At 47.7% G+C, this 20,674-nt stretch overlaps 1 protein-coding gene across 3 annotated transcripts in view; it reads right to left on the bottom strand.

Annotated features, from left to right (window-relative positions):
- KIAA0232 (KIAA0232 ortholog) overlaps window positions 1-20,359 on the bottom strand; it is an 83,630-nt gene extending 63,271 nt beyond the window's left edge. Inside the window, exon 1 of one of the 3 annotated variants that reach the window (XM_028086964.2) lies at window positions 20,203-20,359. The gene's annotated coding sequence lies outside the window, so the exon portion shown is untranslated. Of the gene's footprint in view, window positions 1-10,261; window positions 10,594-20,202 lie in introns of those variants that run through there. The other 2 variants (XM_028126858.2, XM_088021244.1) reach the window with 2 other exon arrangements.
- Window positions 20,360-20,674: the final 315 nt, after the last annotated feature.

The following is a 20,674-nucleotide window of genomic DNA, read 5'->3' as shown; positions in this document are numbered from 1 at the left end:
CTTATTGGAGACTTACAAAAATGTCGTTTTTCCCTGGAAGGGGCAAACCACACGTCAGGCAGTTTACAGAATGAAAAACCATGAGGAAAGCCCTTTGGGTCAGAGGAAAGGCAGTATATGTATACACTGACATCTGAAACAGTCGTCCTGCAAACGATAAAACAGCCACCAAACAAAATCCAAACATTAGAACAAAGTTCATTATTATGAAATCCTAAAAGCTTTTAGAAAAATTGTTGGAAAGTGATAAAACTAAATTTCAGAAATCTAAAAACTCCAATTAGGAGAAACTAAACAGACCTTCAACTCTAAGAAAAATTTTCAAAACACTAAGCAAATTTACAAACAAAAAATTTAAACAAGCAGATTTTTAGAATTTTGAAAATGCAAAAGGCTCTAACATGAAGAAACCCATTTAATCAAGGACGAAGCATTTATCAAATAAGATACTAGATCATGGTGTATTAAAATAGTTTTTCAAAGTGATACTGTTGCTTGTCCAATGACCCTGCAAAAAATTCTACAGCTTCTGGGACTCCTGTCAGTTAAGCTTGATTTCAGCTCAGGTCATGATCTCAGGGTCATGAGATCAAGCCCTGGGTCATCGGGTTCCTTACCTAGAGTGGAGCCTCGAGATTCTCTCCATCACTCTCCCTCTGTCCCTCCCCCCCAACCCCCTCCACCCCGAGCGTGCACAGGCACGTACTCTCTTTTAAAAAATTTTTTTTTAAATTCTACAGCTTTCAACTACTGATCTCAAAATTATAAAGTGGTCTTCTGAGTTTCAATAGGTGGGGGAAGAAATGACCTGAAATTCTGAAGCTCACTGGTAAAACAGTGCCATTTTTAAAATACTAATATAAAGCCATAAGCTAAGTAATACATATTGCGGTTCTCCAAAATGAAATTGCGTAGTAAGCAGTATTTTGGTAAGATTTTGTATCTCTCAATAAGAGCTACTTAATTCAATATAAAACTTTTATATAATTATCTGATACATACCCTACTAGTTAGAAATTTTAGAGGATCAGAATAAAATTCTCTATTTGATTTTGCAAAAAGATATATATTTAAGAACTCAGAATAGGTTCAAAGTACATGTATTTTTCATCCATTAATTATATGCGTCAAAGATTAAATCAAGGGCGCCTGGGTGGCTCAGTTGGTTAACCGACTGCCTTTGGCTCAGGTCATGATCCTGGAGTCCCGGGATCGAGTCCCACATCCGAGTCCCACATCGGGCTCCCTGCTCAGCGGGGAGTCTGCTTCTCCCTCTAACCCTACCCCCTCTCATGTGCTCTCTCTCTCTCATTCTCTCTCTCAAATAAATAAATAAAATCTTTTAAAAAAAAAAGATTAAATCAAGTCTTTAGCTGTGATTCTTAGGATGTAGTTACAGTCCCTAGGAAGCTATTTAAATGAATAGTGTCATCATTTAAAGTATAACCTACTACAGTTCCCCTAAAGTGTATTTATTCTAGGTGATATAAAAATTTATTATTTTTGCTGCAGAAATTCTTCCTCTTGTATAAATCAGGGAAATACCAGAGCTGAAACAAAAGTAGGCTTATTTATTTTAGGACATCTTAAAACTTTTAATATGGTAATGTGAATCTGGAACCTCCAGGAAGGAAACAAAGGAGATAGCATTTTCCATACTTATTTAATTATAGACCTCTTTTGTGTTCCTAACAACACACTTTGGGAAATATGACCTTTTATGAAAGACTTAGGGGCACCTGGGTGGCTCAGTTGTTAAGCCTATGCCTTTGGCTCAGGTCATGGTCCCAGGGTCCTGGGATCGAGCTCCGAGTTGGGCTCCCTGCTCCGCGGGAAGCCTGCTTCTCCCTCTCCCTCTCCCCCTGCTTGTGTTCCCTCTCTTGCTGTCTCTCTCTCTGTCAAATAAATAAATAAAATCTTAAAAAAAAAAAAAAAGGAAAGAAAGCCTTAACATATTCCCTAAGTTATAAGGGAAACCTAGACCATCTAGGGTCCTTATATCATCAATTTCCTAAGGTTGAAAAGTTAAACTGAAGATACCATTTAGGAATAAGATCATTAAGTACATCCTCCTTTAATTTTTCTTTTTTTAAAAGATTTATTTTTTGTTAAATGATAACATTTTTTTAAGATTTTATTTATCTATTTGAGAGAGAGAATGAGATAGAGAGAGCATGAGAGGGGGGAGGGTCAGAGGGAGAAGCAGACTTCCCGCTGAGCAGGGAGTCCGATGTGGGACTCGATCCCGGGACTCCAGGATCATGACCTGAGCCGAAGGCAGTTGCTTAGCCAACTGAGCCATCCAGGCGCCCCAAGATTTTTTATTTATTTATTTGACAGAGAGAGACATAGCAAGAGGGGGAGCACAAGCAGCAGGGGGAGTGGGAGAGGGAGAAGCAGGCTTCCCACAGAGCAGGGAGCCCGACCCGGGGCTCGATCCCAGGACCCTGGGACCATGACCTGAGCCAAAGGCAGATGCTTAACGACTGAGCCACCCAGGTGCCCCCTTTATTTTTCTTTTAAAAATCCGCATAAATTATATTGTGCTATACAGTACATCAATCAGAACTCCTTTTTACGTGGGATCAGAACCTTCCAGATTTCCCCCTTTCTCCTAGGCACACCTCAGTCCTCATTTATGACCTTGGAATACATACACTTAAGGAGCTATGCCGGCATTCAATGCCTTCAACACGCACCACGTCCGCACCAGCGCCCGTTACAGGCAAAACAGCAAGGCAAGCACCTAAGGTGTCAAGGAGGTGCTTACAGCCATTGAAATGATCCTGGGTTTATTTCCACTGCACAAAACCACCAAGCTGTTTTGTAGTGGCTCAAAAGACAGAGATCTAATAGCATGTTAATGGCAGAGCCACCACTAGGAGGAAACTCAGCAAGCAGGCCAGTGGCTCTACAACACAGGAAAGCCAAGTATGGGGCACCTGGATGGCTCAGTTGGTTAAGCGACTGCCTTTGGCTCAGGTCAGGCTCCTGGAGTCCCGGGATCGAGTCCCACATCGGACTCCCTGCTCAGCAGGGAGTCTGCTTCTCCCTCTGACCCTCCCCCCTCTCATGCTCTCGCTCTCTCTCTCTCTCTCTCTCTCATTCTCTCTCTCAAATAAATAAATAAAATCTTAAAAAAAAAAAAAAAGGAAAGCCAAGTATGGCGCTCAGAGGGCATGCTCCAGGGGCTGGTGGGAGGGCAGGCTGAGAAGTGCCTGTAGTTCAGAAACATTTGCTGGGCGTCAAGTACAGCTGCTAAAAAATTCAGACATGCTACCGATTTTGGGCGCCCCGGTGGCTCAGCTCAGTCGTTAAGCATCTGCCTTCGACTCAGGTCATGATCCCAGGGTCCTGGGATCGAGCCCCGCATCGGGCTCCCTGCTCAGTGCGAAGCCTGCTTCTCCCTCTCCCACTCCCCCTGCTTGTGTTCCCGCTCTCGCTGTCTCTCTCTGTCAAATATATAAATAAAATCTTTAAAAAAAAGAAAAAGAAAAGCTACTGATTTTAAGTGTACTTTGAGGCATCCCTGAATCTGGGAAACATGCTGAGAAGCCCCACTACTCTTGGAGGTCAAGTAGAGTAGCATTAGTATGACTGTTTATCTATGGAATTCTCCCTACATCGGTGATATTCCTAAAGACCCAAAATATAAATACTTTAAAGTATTTATATTATTAATGCAATATTACCGGAAATATATTTAAAATAGCCAGTGGCTGGGATACCCAGGTGGCACAGTCGGTTAGGTGTCCACATCTTGATTTCCGCTCAGGTTGTGATCTTGAGGTCGTGAAACTGAGCTCAGTGCCGTCTGCTTGGGACTCTCCCTCTCTCCCTCCCCACCTCCTTAATGCCCACGCTCTCCTGCTCTCTAAAAATAAACAAAATCTTTAAAATACCCAGCGGCCTGCACAGGTCCCAACCTGTCTGTGGTTTGGGGTTGCTATCTGCCTCATAAAGCAAAGGAGAGGGTTTGTCTTCTCCTCTGAAAAAGACTCCTGCACAGCTGGCTTTAGCATCTTCCAGGAATAGGGAGGCAGGGATTGAGGCCTCATGAGCCTGGGTTTCAGCTGAGTTAGAGAAGACAGTGCTCACAACCAGCAAGTCCAGAGTCAGGTGGAGTTATCTCCAGGACTCGTTACTATTAACCCAGCCTGGGTTTCTTGACGGTCACAGGAGTGGATTCCTCAACAATAAAATAATAGTTTCAAAAAATACAATAAAATACCCAGCAAAGTACGACACAAAGGTGAAAGATTTTGGATTGGAATTTTACACTAATTAAAACCCTTCTCAAGGGCACCTGGGTGGCTCCATCAGTTACGCATCTGCCTTCGACTCAGTTCATGATCCCAGGGTCCTGGGATCAAGCCCCGAGTCAGGCTCCTTGCTCAGCAGTCTGTTTCTCCCTCTCCATCTGCCCCTCCGCCTGCTTGTGTTCTCTCTCTCTCTCAAATAAAAAAGTAAAATCTAAATCAATCAATCAATCAATCCCTTCTCAGGGCACCTGGGTGGCACAGTCATTTAAGAGTCCGACTCTTGATTTCAGCTCAGGTCATGATCTCAAGGTCATGAGATTGAGCCCCACATTGGGCTCCTGGCTCAGTGAGGAGTCTTCTGGTTTCTCTCCAGCCCCCCCCAAAATAAATAAAGTTTTTAAATTTTTTTTTTAAGATTTTATTCATCCATTTGACAGAGAGCAAGAGAGAGCAAAAGCAGGGGGAGCAGCAGAGGGAGGAGAAACAGGCTCCCTCCCGAGCAGGGAGCTTGAAGCAGGGCTCGATCCCAGGACCCTGGGACCATAACCCGAGATGAAGGCAGATGCTCAACGAACCGAGCCACCCAGGCGCCCCAAAACTTAAAATTTATCTTTAAAAAAAAAAACAAAATCCTTCTCCTCCAAAAACAGACTGGCATGACCATCTATAGAGCTCTATAGAGGTTAAAACTCTTTAAAATTTCACTGATATGTTCAAATCATAAATATTAAAGGTAAATATAACGTAAAAAGCAGACATAGGCACTCAACAGAAATATACATGCACAGCTGAGAAAAGGGTATACACAAAAACAGTTAAGTATCCAAACACTGAACATGAATAAAAGTCACCTTTCAAATGACTCCTGTTAAAGTTGATTATTATGCTTTTCTTATAGATTCTGGTCAAGTTCTCTATCACATGAAATATTTAATTCGGGGGTTAGTAATAAGTACTCTACTCCAGTGAATATGAAATCAGACAACTCTGGGAAAAAAGATAATAATCCCTAGAAATATCTGATAAACGAGAGTAATCTTATCCAGATGCATCTTTCAGGTGTTACCTAACAACCAGTAACTAGAACCACAGAGTGATTTGGGCCCAGAGTTGTTTTACAGATCCCTGAACATTTATGTTTCAGCCCCTCACAGACAAGGTCAAAGACCGGTGTAATTTATGCAGAAATCACTACCTACAAACCAATTCTCCACCCCCACCCCCACCCAAGGATCTGAGACCTTTACTACAAGAGCAACGGACAATAGGGCTTAGGAGGGGAGATGGTCGCTGTGGTGGCGGATTTTATGTCAGATCTTACTCAGACCCACTGAATAAGAATCTCCATTTTACCAAGTTGCCCAGGTGACAAATGTACTGGCGGTGCCTCCCTGAAGGCTGAGGACACGTCCCTGCACTGCTCCGTGACTGGTGTGGCCAAGGGACCGCAGTGGACATGACCTACACCATGGCCATGTAGCTTTAAAAGTGATCATTGGATTATGCCTGGCCTCTTCTGCTATCACAGGAAGAACGGGACCCAGACGGGACCGCTTCCTCAGCATGGGTCTCAGGACGAGAAGACACCTGGAAGGCCACCACAGCAACGAACGCAAGGCCGCCAATGTGTGATGTGAGCCACGAAGAACTGTCTGGTGCTTAAGCCACTGAGATTTGGGGGTTTGGTCACCACAGCGCAACCTTGTAAAATCTAATAAAATATTATCGTTCTTAATCCATCTACGAGTTACCTGTATTTAGAATTAGTGAAGCAGGCACCTAATTGCATGTTTTTCTACATGGAAAACCAACTGTGCCAGCGTCACTAATGGATCAGCCCCCCATCCCCGTCTGTAACTGCACTTCTCTACCAGACCCAAGCTTCACGTAACCACACGTCTGTCTGGGGCTCTCTTCGGTGCTCAACGTAACTCATCCCCACACCAACACCGCCCTCTCTGAACTACCAGACTTTCACACAAGGTATCGAAAGTCTTCCTCAGGAGTGTCTTCCCTGGGCTCGGCCCTTTGTTCATTCTCCTGATTTTAGGATCAGCCACCACATTCTGTGAAAAACCCTGCTGGGGTTTTAATTGGAGATGCATTAAATATATAGATCAATTTGAGGAAAACAGACTGCTTTACACTACGGAGCCTTCCCATTTATGAATAAGGACCATTTCTCCATTTATTTAGGTCTCCCCCTAGATCTTTCAAGTAAGTTTTCATATTGAGCACACACATTTATTCCTAGATACTAGGTCACAGACTCTCCTAGGTTTTATACAGAATCAACATCTGCAGACGACAACAATTTTCTGTTTCTAGTGCTGCGATCCTTGGGCAGGTCAATGCTGTCCCCTGGCTGTGCTGGCCCACGGTGCCCTCAGCAGGTGTTATCAGCAGGGTGTCCTTTGTCCGATACAGGAAATGTTTCCACACTTCCTCATTAAAAGTGACGTTCTCCGTGGGTTTTCTGCAGACACCCTTTACTGGCTAGGAACATTTCCTTTTACTTACAGTTTGCTAAGATCATAGCCATTGCTCAGTCACCCAGATCTAGGGTTAGTGTCGCTGCTCCATGTCGGGCTCTGTGCTAAAGGTTCCCTACCCCCTTTCCTTTCTTATAGCATAATTTTCCTTTCTTATAGCATAATTTTGTTTTTCCTCCAGCGACAGAAGAAGCAGCTTATGTTTATGGAATTTACTACCAAAGTGTTCTACATGCATGCTCACTGCATTTGAACACCCCATGAGGTAGACACCGTTATTATTCCCTTTGTACAGATGATGACACGGAAACTCAGAACAGAAACTTCGTTTCTCCAAACAGCAAGAAAGAGGAAGAGTTTGGATCTGAAAGCAGGCTAAGCTAACTCCAGAGTCAAGCTCCTCACCGCTACAGATTGGTAAAAACTTGCAACCACCCAAAGGGTCCTTCTGGCCCCAAAGGGGAGGACTTGAGCAGCAATGGTCTGCACCTAACTCCAGCTGTCCAGGAGTTACGTTCTGCTCTCAGGTAGTCCCATTTGACCAAGGATCCCCCTTCAGGAGTCCTTCAAATCATCAAAGCAGGACAAATTCAAATGGGGGAAAGGAAGGTAGGATTAAATTTTGAAGAATTTTAAATTCACATGAAATAAGCCCCAAAATTTTGAGACTGAGCTATTGTTCCAGGGACCATTTTTTAAAAGAGAAAGAGAGGGGCGCCTGGATGGCTCAGTCGTTAAGCGTCTGGCTTCGGCTCAGGTCATGGTCCCAGAGTCCTGGGATCAAGCCCCGCATCGGGCTCCCTGCTCGGTGGGGAGCCTGCTTCTCCCTCTGCCTCTCCTCCCGCTTGTACTTGCTCTCTCTCTGACAAATCAATCAATAAAATCTTAAAAAAAAAGAGAGAGAGAGAGGGGCACCTGGGTGGCTCAGTCGTTAAGCGTCTACCTTCGGCTCAGGTCATGATCCCGGGGTCCTGGGATCAAGCCCCACATCAGGCTCCCAGCTCCGCGGGAAGCCTGCTTCTCCCTCTCCCACTCCCCCTGCTTGTGTTCCCTCTCTCACTCTGTCTCTCTCTGTCAAATAAATAAAATCTTAAAAAAAAAAAAAGAGAGAGAGAGAGAAAGAGAACAAGTGAGGGGGGTAGGGAACCTTTAGCACAGAGCCCGACATGGAGCTCGATCTCACACCCCAAGCCAAAACCAAGAGTCAGACACTTAACTGACAGCGTCACACAGGTGTTGCCCCCATGGGTACTTCTTAAGCAACATCAGCATTCCGAACCTGAACCTTCTACGGCTGCTTTCCAGAGAACCCACTTCCCAAAGACGCAAACTTGTGAGACTCAGAGAGGAACGGCCTGCCCATCAGATTCAAGTGACCCTTAATTGTATTTAAGTATCAGAAACCACCACCATTTGGTGAATATGCAAGACACAGTGGGGGTGACAAAGCAGCTTCATCTGGGGAGCAATGGTGGCATGTTCTCTAGTAATTTTAAAGCTAGAAGAATGTGATTTCAACGCAGGCTCGAAAAAAATCATCCTCAACGGCCCACGTCGTCCATTTGCTCTGCAGATAAGCCAGAATCCACATTTCCGCTCCGGTTTGGGAACATGGATATGCTAATCAAAGTCCTAGGAACCACAGTCACTTCCAATTAGTAGCTCCTTTCCGCTGTCTTCTAACCACTGGTCAAGCTACCTCTGTTCGGCCCCTAACCCAATGACTGATACCCTTACAAGATGAGGGAAATGGGGATAGAGACTCATAGAGGTGGCCCCATGCAGACAGAGGCAGAGATGGGAGTGAGGTGCATACAAGCTGAGGAACACCAGAAGATAAGAGACAGGCACAGAACAGGTCCTTCCGCAGAAACTCCAGAAAGAGCCCAGCCTCCTGACAGCTGCCTTTCAGACTTGCAGCCTCCAGAACTGTAAGAATACATCTCTGTCCGCTGCCCAGGCCGTGGCACTTCCTTACAGCAGCCTGGGGAAGCTCCTGCAGCACTTCCTACCTTGCACCCAACCGAAGGCCCATTTCCGCTTCTGCAACTTCCGCTTCCCAAAAAGTATATGCGACGGGACAGTGAGGAGAAAGGCACGGGCGGGCGTCAGCATCAGGAGGGTGCTGACTTTATACTCAGAGACCTCACCTGATCTAGGGTTGTTCAAACATTTTTCAAAGAAGCAAACCCCAACACGACACCTGAAACACGTTCCAGGGGCACAGGTGAGGAGCGCGGGAACTGCCCAAACTCCCGTCTCCCCACCCACCCCTGCCTCATGCCTAGAATCCTTTCACTCATTTGTTCATTCCATAAACGTTTGAGCACCTGCTCTGTGCCAGACGTGGCTCTCACAGCATGGAAAAACACAGAGCTAAACCAAACCTCTGCATTTAACGGATTAAGACACTTAACGTGGCCCGGGTCCCGAGGCAGGTGCAGACCAGGGCCACCATGGTCCAGCTGGGAAGCTGCTGTTCACCCCTCATCCAACTTGCAGCCTTGCTGTCACAGAATTTTAAAGGATCAAAGCAAAGCCTTTTTACTCTGCATTTAGCATATCCTTCTTAATCAAAGCTTTTGGTTTGGCCACAACTATTCACCATCCTCACAGACCTAGAGACACTTTGAGAAGCTGACAGACCTGAACCCTGAGCCAGAGGGAAAGTGAGACCAGCTCTGACCCCACTTTAGCCAACGGCAGACTGCAGGGTGCTACCTGATCCATTTCAAGGTACTCCTTTGCCTGCCCTGGCAAGGCCTGGGTAAGTCTACTCGAGGAGTTGCAATTTCCATGACAGTTTCTACCCCACAGCTAGGGGGAAAATGGTTATAAACACTGTTCCTAAATGTGCATGTGTGTTGGAAATGGGAGAATGAAATGCAGGGGGAAAAAGTATCCCGTGGAAGGGCAGAAATCTTCACCTGATACTGGAGCAACAGAGCCACCAGGGCAGGAAGCAGCAGCTCCCGGAGGGGCGCCAACCACCTGGGGTCAGCGAAGGGCCCCCGCCTGGTCCCAGGTCCAGGTCTCTGGGCGCCGCTCAGGGCAGGTGCGGCCTGGGCACGAGATCATGCTGACCAAAGGAACTGAATGACAAGAGGGATGGAAATAAAGCCCTCCCTCGGGGTGGCTGAGACCACTCCTGGGTTAGGCCTCAGTGAGTGTTAAAATGTACTCTGCTGAGGTTAAGACATTCTTATGGGAGGGGCGCCTGGGTGGCTCAGTCGTTAAGCGTCTGCCTTCGGCTCAGGTCATGATCCCAGGGTCCTGGGATCGAGTCCTGGGATCGAGCCCCACACTGAGCCCCTGCAGAGCAGGGAGCCTGCTTCTCCCTCTCCCACTCCCCCTGCTTGTGTTCCCTCTCTTGCTGTGTCTCTGTCAAATAAATAAAATCTTTGGAAAAAAAAAAAAAGACATTCTTATGGAGTTTCATCAAGCAAAGGCTGCAAGGTGAGGGAGAGCCTGAGACCAAGGTTTTTGAGGGTCACTGGAGTCACCTGCCTGCATTAACTGCGTCAAAGTTCCCACGTGTGTGCTTTCTCCGACTGTGGTTCTTCTGCAAAGGCCACATTACATCAAAGCTCTCACTGAACAGGCTGCATCCTCATCTTGATGAAACTCACTTTAAAACAAAACCAAAAACAAAAGAAGTTACAGGGAAGGATCCTGATCCGCCAGAGTGTCTCCGAGATCTGTTCCTGTCGAAAGAGCTAAGCCCATCTGCCGTGCAGTGGCCAGGCCTAGCTGCTCTCTGATGCTTTTCCACAAGTTCTAGAGAAATCTTAGTGAGGCTCACCTGTCCACAGACCACAGCTACTATCGGCCCTCCCCCTTCTCCAGCTTCCCTCCTCCGCCAGCTCTCCAGGCTGTCCTTGGACTTCTCTACCAACACTAGACCCCGGCCACCCCGGCTGTCACAGATCCCCTAGCAGCCCAGCCAAGCCTTTCTCAGAACTGCAGGGGCCTAAGGCTACCCCACCCAGTCCCTTCTCCCCTCACACCCCTGCACAGGGTCCCACCGGCATAGGGGTCAGAGGCTGCCCCTCCACACCCCTGCTCCCTCGCTCTCCCTTCCACGACAATTCCCCCGGCTAGTCTCCGGCCTAGGTCTAAGCATCGCAGCATCCGTGCCTCGGACATTGCAGGCAGTCAACAAGGATTGTGGGAACAAATAAACCTCCAGGAAGAGTAGGGCAGCGGAAAAAAGTGGACTTTAAGTTGAGAGGATAGGAATTTGGGCTCCAGCTCTGCCATATATCATTTGTAACCTTAAGGAAGCTTCTTGAGGCCTCTGAGCCACAGCTGGACCCTTTATAAAATGGAGAAGATACCACGTCTCTGCAGGGTTGTCAGGAGGACACAGGAATTACCTGAGGTCCCCCACACCGGGCCTGCCGGTTAGGAGCTGCCAAACAAGGTGGGCTCACTCTCCTCCTTACCCACTCTCCATAGCCGTTTCTAAGACTCCTTTCCCTTTCACCAAGAATTCTGACCACTTTTTAACTAAATAAAGCCCCCAATAATCCTATATACCCACTAGTGATCCCCTGTTCAACTGAGCCTAACTGATGGTTAAACTTTATTTTCATCCCTGACTTGCCTGTGATGGGCTAGGATTCATTTTACTAGATTTTTTTTTTTTAAGATTTTATTTATTTATTTGACACAGAGAGACACAGCGAGAGAGGGAACACAAACAGGGGGAGAGGGAGAGGGAGAAGCAGGCTTCCTGCTGAGCAGGGAGCCCGATGCGGGCCTCGATCCCAGGACCCTGGGATCATGACCTGAGCCGAAGGCAGACGCTTAACAACTGAGCCACCCAGGCGCCCCATCATTTTACCAGATTTTAGAAAATGAAATCCCAGAGATAGGTATCTTAACAGTCTGAAACTTAAACTGTCTCCCTAAAGCTTCAAGTAAAGCACACTTTCAAAAAACCAATACAAAATCTAAAACTGCAGTTCAGTACCAACTTCCTGCTATTTTTACAGCTCCTTTAAACAATTTTTTTTTAAGTTTTAGCATTCGAGATCGTTAAAAGTTTTTCAAGAAAATACACAGTGAGTTTGCATAGACTTAATTGGTAGTTTTTAAGACGACTCAAGTATGATGTATGTGCACTTATATAAGCATTCCAGAAAGTTTCCAAGTTGATAAACTGTTAGTGGTGGTCACTCACAGGGAGGCATGAGGATGAGGGGTGCTTCTTTTTAAAAAAAGTGTTTACGGGACTGGGGAGCCAGGGTGGCTCAGTTGGTTAAGCATCTGACTCTGGATTTCAGCTCAGGTCATGATCTCAGGGATGTGCGATCAAGCCCTGCATTGGGCTTGAGCCTGCTTAAGATTCTCTCTCCCTCTCCTCCCCCTCCACACACAGCCCCCCATAAAAAAAATAAAAATAAAAAGCCTTTCCAGGACTGACATAATTGGTAGGGTCCAGGGCGAAGTGAAAATGTAGGCCCCTTGATCAAAATTATTAAGAGTATCAAGCCAGCTCCCCCTGCCGTGCTCTCTCTCTCTCTCACAAATAAATAAAATCTTAAAAAAAAAAAAAAAATCTTCCTTTAAAAAAAAAAATGTTCAGGGGCACCTGGGTGGCTCAGTTCGTTAAGTGTCTGCCTTCGACTCAGGTCATGATCCCAGGGTACTGGGATTGAGTCCCGCGTCGGGCTCCCTGCTCAGCAGAGGGCCTGCCTCTCCCTCTGTCTGCTGCTCCCCCTGCTTGTGTGCAGGCTCGCGCGCGCTCTCTCACGCGCGCGCGCTCTCTCTCTCTCCCCCCCCCCCCGCCTCTGACAAATAAATAAAATCTTTTTAAAAAATGTTCACAGCAACACGGAAGCCTGTCCCATCAACTAGCTCAATAAATTCTGGCATAATCATACAATGGAATGAATACTAAGCACATAAAAAAAACCACAGTGAAGTAGATCTGTACATAAAGATCTGTACGTGCTGATATGGAAAGCACTCCAAGACACAAAGTTCAGGGTTTGCTTAAACATAGAACAATCTCTGGAGCATCTGGGTGGCTCAACTGTTAAGTATCTAACTTCGGCTCAGGTCATGGTCCCAGGGTCCTGGGATCAAGCCCCGCATCGGGCTCCCAGCTCAGCGGGAAGCCTGCTTCTCCCTCTCCCACTCCCCCCGCTTGTGTTCCCTCTCTGTGTCTCTCTCTGTCAAATAAATAAATAAAATCTTAAAAAAAATAGAACACTCTCGACAATGACTCCATTTTTTAGAAACATTGGCATATTTTTTGCCTAGGACATCCAAGACACTTATCAGTGTTTTTTTCAATACAGGATGAGTACAGGACGGGAAGGAGAGTGAAGAGGAGACTTACTTTTCATCTTATAATCTATTGTTTTAGATTTAACATATAATTTTAAAAAAATAAACAGGGTTTTTTTTAAGATTTTATTTATTTATTTGACAGAGAGACACAGCGAGAGAGGGAACACAAGCAGGGGGAGTGGGAGAGGGAGAAGCGGGCTTCCCGCAGAGCAGGGAGCCCAATGTGGGGCTCGACCTGAGCCGAAGGCAGTCGCTTAACCAACTGAGCCACCCAGGCCCCCAAGCATATTGTAATTATTAAACTAACTATCCTATTGCCATTATTTCTAATACAGATATTAGTTCATCCACTGTGATATTGTCATCCACAATTCTTTGAGGCAGGTTCTAAGAGATTTATTAGGAATATACAGATTTCCAGGACGTCGGTTAAGCATCTAGATGCCTTGGGCTTAGGTCATGATCCCAGGGTTCTGGGGTGGAGCCCCACATCGGGGTCCCTGCTCAACGGGGAACCTGCTTCTCCCTCTGCCTGCCACTCCCCCTCAAGCGCTCTCTCTAATAAATAAATAAAATCTTAAAAAAAAAGGAATATATGGATTTTCAATGATTTCTTTTTAAAAAGCTCATAATTCTAAACACAGTCAACGTAAATTAAATAACAATCAACCCATACACCAATGTTGCTCAAAGTAGGGAATTCCATATTATGTTAGAACCAACAGATACCACTTTTTAAAGTTTCTTGATACATCTTTCAATCAGTAATGCATATAAACTTAAAAATAGTAACTAAATACTTCATTAAAAATTTCAAAATTGGGGGCACCTGGGTGGCTCAGTAGTTGGGCATCTGCCTTCGGCTCAGGTCATGATCCCAGGGTCCTGGGATCAAGCCCCCTGTCGGGCTCCCCGCTCTGCAGGAGGCCTGCTTCTCCCTCTCCCACTCCCCCTGCTTGTATTCCCTCTCTCGCTGTCTCTCTCCCCATGTGTCAATAAATAAAATCTTTAAAAAAAAAAAAGTTTCAAAATCGGGCACCTGGGTGGCTCAGTTGGTTAAGCATATGCCTTAGGCTCAGGTCATGATCCCAGAGTCCTGGAATCGAGACCCGTGGCGGGGTCCCCGCTTGGTGGAGAGTCTGCCTCTCCCTGACCCTCCCCCATCTCGTGCTTTCTCTCTCTGTCAAACAAATAAATAAATAAAATCTTTCAAAAAATAAAAAAAAAAAAGTTTCAAAATTGGGGTACCTGCATGGCTCAGGTGGTGAAGCATCTGCCTTTGGCTCAGGTCATGACCCCGCATCGGGCTCCCTGCTCCGCGGGAAGCCTGCTTCTCCCTCTCCTGCTCCCCCTGCTTGTGTTCCCTCTCTTGCTGTGTCTCTCTCTGTCAAATACATACATACATACATACATACATAAACCTTCGGGGGGGGGGGAAATCTTTAAAACAAAAAAGTTTCAAAATTGTAGCTGGTTTTCCTCACCTAGTTTCTCCCTCTTCTCGAGCCAGGAGGTAACAGTGATGACCAGACAAAGGAAGAGACACAGAGCTAAGAAAGCCTAGTGACCCAGTATGCTTTGGAGATAATACCCAAATCAGAATTTCAACAGTCACTCCAAATTCTAAATTGAGAGATTCTATAATTTAATAATTACAAGACATAAGATTAAAATGAAAACATCTGCTTTACTGAAAAATAACAGAGTGTGAAATTTGACAATTCCCAACTTTCCACTGACTTTCTTAAGCCACATGCAAAAAATCTGGCTCACCTACAGATAGGTCTGCATGTCTTCAGAATAATTTAGGGCCACTGTCACTAATCTGCTTGTGCAAGAGCCCTCTCCAACAAAGTACTCACTTTTCTGTTTATTATCAAACTAATCAAAGAACAGGGTTGCAGGTGGAAGACCCAGAGGACTTTTTCTTTACACACACACTTAGAAGGATCCCCCAGGAATAGTCTGTGAACATTGCTACAGTAAACCAGCATATAAAATCTATCAACTTACCCAACCACTAGTGTTTTCTACACCTGCTTAAAATAATGGCTAATAGCTGCCGCTTCCTGAGCACTTACTATGTGCTGGGCCCTGCTGCGTGTCACGTGCATGCATGCATGCATGGAGCTCTCACAGAGAACCATTCCAACCCTACTCCCCCTCCGCTGAAATCAGAGACTGCAGGGTGATGGACTTAATTCAGTCAAGCATTTAATGAGTAAGTACTATATAAAAGATCGCACGGCACACTAGAAGGAATCAGCGATAGATAAGGTTTCCGCTCCTCCCTCGAGCAGCTTATAATCCAGGAAAGGCCTCCACGTAAAGGCTACACTAAAATGTCATAAGGAAAAAGCGTGGAGGCATCAGGCAAGCACCGTGTGGGAGAAGAAAGACGAAGAGTTAATTCTGAAAATCAAGGGAGAAGTTTCTTTCCTGGAAGCAGAAGCATTTAAGCCAAGCTTCCAGTATTAAGGATTTTGATAGGAAGAGAAAGGCACAAAGGACATTCCAGAGTAAAGGAACTGGACAAAACAAGCAGGAAAGTGGCCAGAGGCCTAGTGTTGAACTACAAGGTGGCAAGAGAGGGGCAGGAGAGACGGGGCTGAGTTACACGAGGCCAGGTAGCGATGGTCTTAGCGGGATTTCTCTGTCACTAAGGCCCAAATGGTGGTAGTGTCTCTGAGGTGAAAAATCTTTGTAGGAGTAAGCCTACCAACAGAACTAGGCCATATCCCTCAGGTGTGGCAGAATGCGGGGGAAATGCCGAGAACCTCCGCATTGCATACTGGGGGCAGGGATGATGGGATTTGATTTACCCACTGAGCAATCCTGGTAACAGAACACAGGAAGACCAGGGAGACCAGAGAAAGGGAGGCCATCAGCAGGCCTACAGTAACAATCTACAGGAGGACCGGAAGGGCTGGCTAGGGGAACTGCTGAGAAAGAGAGACGTGGGGGGCAGACCTGGTAAAAACCTTGTCAGGCCACGGAAGACTCGACAAGCTTCCAGCCCGGGAAACGGTACTGAGGAGGACAAATGTGTGGCGAAGACATCCTATTGGCTTCTATCTGAACAAGGACGTGCCGCACACAAAGTATAGCCACTTTAAGTGACGCTGCAAAACAAAAATAGCACAGACAAGACTGTTCTAATTTCACAGAATAAAGACACTGAGGTCCAAGAGAGATTTAACCGACTTGCCCACGGTGACACGGGGGTGAGAGATGAGCCAAGACACACCAATCCAAGTCTTGCAGATCCAGGCCTAATGTTATTTTTTTTTTAAAGGGTTTTCTATTTATTTATTTATTTATTTATTTGCGACAGAGAGAATGAGAGAGAGAGAGAGCGCGCACATGAGAGGGGGGAGGGTCAGAGGGAGAAGCAGACTCTCTGCCGAGCAGGGAGCCCGATATGGGACTCTATCCAGGGACTCCTGGATCATGACCTGAGCCGAAGGCAGTCGCTTAACCAACTGAGCCACCCAGGCGCCCCGGGCCTAATGTTCTTTAAATAAGCCTCCCAAAAAGCAAGTTACTTTTTATACGTATAACAAATGTCCCTCCCCCCCCCCAAAAAAAGGCTTTAAACAAAAAACGCTTATGGGGCGCCTGGGTGGCTCAGTCAGTCGTTGGGCATCTGCTTTCGGCTCGGGTCACGATCCCAGCGTCCTGGGACGGAGCCCACATTGGGCTCCCTGCTCCGCGGGAAGCCTGCTTCTCCCTCTCCCACTCCCCCTGCTTGTGTTCCTTCTCTTGCTGTGTCTGTCAAATAAATAAATAAAATCTTTAAAACAAAACAAAACAAAAAAGCTTTAATCTGCTGTGAGTGCAATTTTCTTTCAAAGGTAAGTAATACTTTGGGGCGCCGGGGTGGCTCAGACAGTTAAGCATCTGCCTTCAGCTCAGGTCATGATCTTAAGAGTCTCAGGATGGAGCCCCACATCAGGCTCCCTGCTCAGCCAGGAATCTGCTTCTCTCTCCCCACTCCTGCGCTCGCTCGCTCGCTCTCTCTCTAATAAATAAATAAAATCTTAAAAAAAAACATATCTTGGGACACCTGGGTGGCTCAGTCGTTGAGCGTCTGCCTTCGCCTCGGGTCATGATCCCGGGGTCCTGGGATCGAGTCCCACATCGGGCTCCTTGCTCAGTGAGAAGCCTGCTTCTCCCTCTCCCTCTACTGCTCCCCCTGCTTGTGCTCTCTCTCTCTGACAAATAAATAAATAAAAATATTAAAAGATAAAAATAAAAAAATAAAAAAACATATCTTAAAACTTGTGCTCTGATTCCCTCTACCCAAGAGAGGGACTTCCCAGTCAGCAGTGCAGGCTCATGGACCCTGGAAGTTTAGACACAGATGAGAGAGGTGGTTGTTTCTACTTTGTATAAAAATCCCACCTGGCATTATGTGAGACATCAAACATAATGGAAAAGAAATATTCTAAGTATTAAATACCTTCAATGTAGTAAAACTGCATTTCGAACATTGTGGTTGGTACTCTTACATTTGTTATTAAAATACTTGATCATAATAATATACCACAAGGTGGATGACAGATTTTGACTTTATTTAGCAAACATTTGAACACTAATGTTTAAGAGCCTGAGAAAGCTGTTGGGAGTAAAATAATGGTATGGCCACCACAGCCAGAGTTTCACATACACAACGCAAGGTGGCATAGGCAATGATGAAAGCAAAAGAGAGGGTTATGACTGCAGCAATGAATAATTCACATTGACAAGGTTTCTAAAGGGCTCCAGAGGACATAAAATCGGGTGTGGACTTTTAAAAAACCCAGAGAGGGCAGGAGTGAGAGCGTTGCAATTAGAGAAAAGGACATAAGCAAAGAAGGAAGTAGGTGGGCACATTTAGAGAACTGAGCATAGTCCCCATTCAGTGGGACAGTGTGGAAAGGTGACAGAGCCGACAGGTAAAGTTCAGAGATGATTTGAGCCACAATGAAGGGCCTTGAATGTGATGCCAGTCGGTCTGGAATCTAGGCTCCAAACAACAGGCAGTCTTAGCTTTCTGAGCCGGAGATTGGCAAAATGTGATCTGTGTTTAGGACAGAGGACTCTGGCAGCCAGGCAAATTGTGCACAGGAAGAGGTGGGGAGGAGTCTAAAGAGGGATCATCAGCCAAGAGAGGAATTTGCGGCTTCGCAAACTACCACTAATCTAATATTTTAAAAGCAGAGGGCTGTTGACAGAATTATTTCACATCTCCCCATCACCTGATCACCCCAACCGCCCTGTGGGACAGGTATCATCATTCCTTCCATTTTACAGACCAGAAAACTGACAGAGGCCATTAACTGCTCCAAGTCAAATGCTGCTAAAACAGGGAGAAAAGGCAGGCACACTATGCAAAATAAAAAACAATCCTACTGGTTTTTAAGTAAAGGTATACTATTAGAGAAATGCTAAATATACCATTAAGAAATGCTAAAAATCCACGTAATTTTCCGAAATGTTGCATCTTGTGTAACAAATAAGCTAATTACCGTTAAAATAATTACAGATTTGTTTCATGTTTATGCCATGTTAAAGACCTGTACTTTTCTTTAAAAAACAAAAAAAAACACCCTCTAATTCCACTCTCTATGGATTTAGATACTTAAGAGTAGTATTCACACCTCCATTCAACGTTCCAGTGGCCAAACTGGCAAACATGAAAACTGATACACATGTGCCCTAACTGAAGAAGTAAACTACTTTTGAAATAATTAAAAATTCATTATTTAGCAAGTACAGCGATTCCATCTAGTACATACAGTAAGTCATGATTGCAAAGAGCTTACCTAAAGGTATGCAAAGGCACAATTTTGGAAATGGTTTTTGTCACAAAGAAATGGCATAAAAAGATCCCGACACCCATTTAAGAATGGATCGATCCAAAAGAACAAATGACAGAATATTTGACCTTCAGAATGCAGACTGGTAGATTTCCCCGCTTTAAGTGCATAGTCTACGAAACGGTCAAGGAGTTCTGCACGAGCCTCACACTGCTTAGGAGAAATCTAGCCTGGGGATCTGACTGTATAGCTTTATCCACATCACCCCCTCTATTATTAAAACTGCCTGCCCCCACCCCCTCACCCATCTTCTACCACCGGGTTTTTTTTCTTTTCTTTTCTTTTTTTTTAAACAAGCAAAAGCCCAAAGATGTAAATCCCATTCTTAGAAACTTGGGACAATGAATCCAAGTATCCAACCCAGGTAATTACTAGCAAGAATCACAATTAAATCATTCCAAGGAATCGCACATCCCCTCCCCGCTTAATCTCCTATACCTTCTACTAGGTTAACTCTCTACACCTCGCCCACAGAAGCCCCAAACTGAAAGGCGGCGAAAGAGAAATCAAACTGGGTTCTGCCACGACTGGGGGGGTCGGCTCCCGGAGCTCGGCAGGCCCTGTCACCTGTCACGCTACGCCCTCGGGCGGCAAGCGGCCTTTCGCACGCGACAACCCCGAATCCCGAGCCGGGAGGCGCGGGGAGCTCCGCAAGGCCGCCGCGGCAGCGCGAGCCCCGCATCCCGCCGGAGCCCGCGACTCCGGGGGCCCGCAGCTCCCGTCCGCGGCCGTAACCTTCGCCGGACCCCGCGCCCCGCCCGCCCCGCGCCACAGGCCCGCGCGCCCGTCAGTCACCGCCCGCCCCGCCCCGCGCAGCCCCTCCCCCGCCGGCGGTCTCCCCGCCCGGGCCCCCAAAGGACAATGCTGGAGGGGAGGGGCGGAGGCACGCGCGGGCCGAGGGCAGCGCGGGGAGCGCCCACCCGCCTGCCGCTGGGGAGCCCCATCGCCAGCCCGCCCCCGGGCTCCGCGCCCCGGGCCCCGCGTCCGCACCCCGCCTCGCCTCCCCGCCGCGAGCCGCTCCCAGCGCGGCGGCACCGACTCATTGTGCGGACTCATCGTCCGGCCCCAGCGCGCCCGGCGGCCGGAGCGCTACCGCGGGGGTCGGGACGGGGGGGGGGGCGGTCTCCGGACCCGCGGCCCGCAGCACGCCCCGGGCCCGGCCGGGGTGCCCGCGGAGCCCGCCAGCCTGCTGGGGCAACCCGGCCTCCCTCAGGCCGGCCTCGGGCCCCTCTGCGGCAACGGCCGGCCCGGCCTGCGGCCACCCGCCCCGACCCCGGCCCGCGGTACCTGCCGAGTGGCCGGGCGGCGCGGCGGCCGGCGGGGGCGCCTCCTCTCGCGGCGAGGGCTCCAAGCGGCTGCCGAGCGCCGGCGGCCCTGGCCTGCGCCTTACGTAAAGCGGCGGCGGCTCCGGCGCCACTCGGCGGAGGGCGGGAGGCGGCGCGCCGCGGCCGCTCCGCTCCGTTACCCGGCAACTGGCCTCAGCGCCCCGCCAACCCGGCGCGCTCCATATCCTTCCGCCCAGCCGCCGGATTACATCAGCGCCGGCCCGCCCCGCCCGGCCCCGCCCCGCCCCTCCGGCCGGCCTGCCCAGTGGGCGGGCCGAGGGCAGCCGGCTAGGCCGAGCTCCGCGGCCCGGCGTGGGCGCTGAGTGCCGCCGGGAGGTGGAGGGCTGCCCGTGGGAGCCCACCCCACGTGCGGGCCGCCGAAGGGCAGACGCCTCCTGCGGAGGGAGCACGCGGGGCGGCTCTGGGCAAGAGCC

Source organism: Eumetopias jubatus, unplaced genomic scaffold (genome assembly GCF_037043125.1).
Source record: "Eumetopias jubatus isolate StellerSeaLion01/CBP00866 unplaced genomic scaffold, mEumJub1_p1.0 scaffold_2, whole genome shotgun sequence".
Classification (NCBI taxonomy): domain Eukaryota; kingdom Metazoa; phylum Chordata; class Mammalia; order Carnivora; family Otariidae; genus Eumetopias; species Eumetopias jubatus.
Note: the sequence above shows the minus strand (reverse complement) of the source record. Positions and strands in the feature narration are given on the sequence as shown.